At 56.1% G+C, this 3,272-nt stretch overlaps 1 long non-coding RNA gene across 1 annotated transcript; it reads right to left on the bottom strand.

Moving 5' to 3' along the window:
- Positions 1-1,401: 1,401 nt before the first annotated feature.
- LOC123356252 lies at positions 1,402-3,272 on the bottom strand. Its single transcript, XR_006575303.1, has 3 exons — positions 2,898-3,272; positions 2,286-2,402; positions 1,402-1,560 (listed from the first exon to the last, which is right to left on the bottom strand). It is a non-coding gene; the product is annotated as an uncharacterized LOC123356252 (long non-coding RNA).

Genomic DNA, 3,272 nt, shown 5'->3' with positions numbered 1-3,272 from the left:
GTTTTTGGCAGGTCTTCGGCGGCACTCTGCCCAAGACCGGAGCTTCTTCCGCTCCGGGTCTTCATCAGCAATTTGGCGGCGAGGGCTCCTTCCGCTCCGGGTCTTCGGTAGCAGTTCGGCGGCGGGTCCCTCATTTGCTCCGGGACCCGCAGCCGAAGTGCCCCCGAGACCTGGAGCGGAAGGACACCCACCGCCGAAGACCCTAGGCCCCCTGAATCCTCTGGGTGCCCTGGTAACATCCTTGGAGCAGCCTACAGATAATTAACACCAAGGTCTGGTGAACTCATGACACCACCTTTCCAGCTCCCAGCCCAGCACCAGAAGCCTTTCGATGCCTAGGAGTACATCTACACTGCAAAACCAGGCATCCTCTTAACCGGGGTTAGCTAACCCAGGTTAAAACAGCAGTGAGGACACAGCAGCTCTGCTTTTACCTGGGGTCCACAGCTCAAGTCAAAGCCTATAGGACCCCTGGGGTGGAACTGGAGCTGCTGGCCCGAGTTGAAGCTGAGGTACTGTACCTCCCCTGCTGTGTTAGCCTGGGTTAGCTAACCCCAGTTAAGAACACACCTGGTTTTGCAGAGTAAACATACCCAGCCACACCCTCGCTCACAAGACTCTCCAATGCCAGCCAGGCTGACAGATCAGCCGGAGCTGGTGCCACGGGGCAGACCTGGCTTTGATTCCCAGCCCTGATGCCTTGCAGACCAGGGCAATGGCATTTCAGAGAAAAGCTTCTTCTTGTTACCCAGCCAGGAACGAAATGGTGCTGGTGGCCTGGTGAGATCTCTGTCCAGTCCTCAGTGGAAGCAAGGATCTCTCAAGTGCCTCCCACAGCACCCCTCACTGCGGTGTCTAGGCACCGGGGGCAGGTTGAGACGTGAGTATGGGGGTGAATGGAGCCCCACTTGGAATATCTAGACAAACAGCGGTCAAAACCCGTTCCTGCCCCCCCATAACGCCTTGACCCGTGTGTTATCGACCCCTATTAACATCAACATCTTTCTATTGACTCTCCACATCCTAACAAGATGCCAAGGGCAGCCAGTACTGAGGGGAGAGCAGAAGTGGCCTTAGCCCAGGGTCGGCCAGTTACAGCACAAACAGGCCGGCTGGCCCAGGAAGCCTGCCCAGCTCTTCCGCTGTCCAATTTCCATCCCTGCTTGTGGTGGCTCCGGCCAACGTGCCAAACATTCTCTCCCCCTTTGGAGGGGTTATTTGGATTTATTTTCCTTTTCCAAGAGCAAGCAGCAGCAGCAGCAAGGTGGGCTGCTGAGCATCACATGGTAGGTGGCACCAGGGGCAGGGGCAGCCCATAAACTCCCACAGAAAAGCCACGCACAACCTTGAGAAATGAGGATTTTATACATGTGCTGGAGTCACCAAGGAGTCTCAGGCCAGTTGTGATTGTGCAGCCCAGCAAGCTGCATTGAAGAGTCCAGGATGCCACAGTCTATTCCTTGGGCCTTTCCGCCTCTTCTCCTCTGGTTTTGGGGTTATTCTCAGCTCACAATAATTGCTAGAAACTCCAGTTCCATCAGTTTCCACCAAAAAATGGGACTAGAACAGGGAATTCAATAGAGAATTCAGCTCACCGCCCTCTCCAGATTTGTGAAGGAAACACACACACAGCAAGTTGCACCAAGCAAACAAACCTCTTTCACAATAGAAAATCCACATGACCTGTCAGCAGTGCCGTTTGGCCAGCGACTGATCTAGCTGAGAAAACCAAGGTCACTTTTAACATCTACAAATCAGGGGCTTTCCCTGCAGCAAGACATGTCCAGACTCCTCTGGCTGAGAAATCTGTTGATGGATGCCAGTTCTCTTATAGCAGCCAGATACATACAAGCCCCGAGGAAAGTTGGAAGATGGTAAATAGGGGTGAAAAGTGGGTTTTCCATCTTTGTTTCCAGTGGGAAAAACGGGGAGAAAAAACCCGAATGCAGAAAATGCAAATCGAAAACGAAAATTTTCCGTTACTAACATTGGCAACAAAATGTGACCATGTCGTGGAGGGTTTGGGGTGGAAGGAGATGAAGCAGAGAGGAGAGCATTTCTTTGAGATTCTATACCCTGGGCCAGCCCCTCGCTGGGCAAAAATCGGCACAGCTCTGGTGAAGTCAGCGAAGTGACACTGATTTACCCCAGCTCAAGGTCTGCTGCGACACACGCATTTCCCATCCTCCAGCCTAAGGTCTTGCCTGTCAAAGGGTGTATGGCTGGGCTTAAACCCTTTGCATTTGAGCTGAGCAAACTGTATATTCACAGGGACACACACTCACTGTCTCTTTGCACCTGCCAGCTTCTCTGAATATTTTCCCAAGCAGAAGTTTGAGCGTCTCCTGTCTGTATCTTGCCTTAGCTTGCCAGATGCCACTGCAGCATTCTTCCTAGCTTCTCTGGAGGAGACTCTTGTTACTAACGTCTTCTATCTAGACCAGTGCTTCCCGAACTTTTCTGGCCCCAGGCCACCCCCCCCCCCCGGTACCTGGTCTGTGCCTCCCGCCCCCACCCCCCCACACAAACAGGAGCCATGGTCGGGAGCCAGGGCTGGGAGCGGGGCTGACTCTGCAGCTGGGGCTGTGGTCGGGGCCAGGAGCTGGGGGCTGCGGCCAGACATGGGCCCATGGTCAGGGCTGGGAGTTGGGGGCCAGGTGCAGGAACGGAGCTGCAACTGGGAGCGGGGCTGGACGCCAGTGGCCGAGGCCGGAGGGGCTGGACCAGGGGTTGGGGGCAGGGCTGGGGTGGAGCTGGGGGCAGAGTGGGGCTGGCTGGCACTCCCTCCCTGCCCCCCATGGGGGCTGCCTGGACCCCACCATGCCCCCCTGTGTTCCTCTGGGCCCCCCTACGGGGCAGTCCGCCCAGGTTGGGGATCACTGGTCTACACTTAGTACATTGTGTCCTGGTATTGCAGTTTGGCTCATCCCGAGACACACTCCCTTCCCTGTAAAAGGTGCAGTCCAGGCAGCACGATTTCCTCGGAGGAGCGCCTGTGATAACACCACAGGGGCATGCGCATCTGGACCGCGGCCACGTGCGTGTGGGTGGCATGCCGCAGGGTGCCGTGCCTACACAGCGCCCTGCCCTGCCCTGCCACGTTGAGTTAGGGAAGATCCATCATCTTGTTACGCTCTGCAGCGTCCCCCAGCAGGCCCCACAGAACTCCAGGCCAGCTGCAGATGGGAGAGGTGCCGGCCGGCCGGCCGGTGTGTGAACATCGCGCTCACTCTGGGGGAGGGAGAATAAGGGGTAATACTCAGCAGAAATCT

This window comes from Mauremys mutica, chromosome 25, assembly GCF_020497125.1.
Source record: "Mauremys mutica isolate MM-2020 ecotype Southern chromosome 25, ASM2049712v1, whole genome shotgun sequence".
Lineage (NCBI taxonomy): Eukaryota > Metazoa > Chordata > Testudines > Geoemydidae > Mauremys > Mauremys mutica.
Note: the sequence above shows the minus strand (reverse complement) of the source record. Positions and strands in the feature narration are given on the sequence as shown.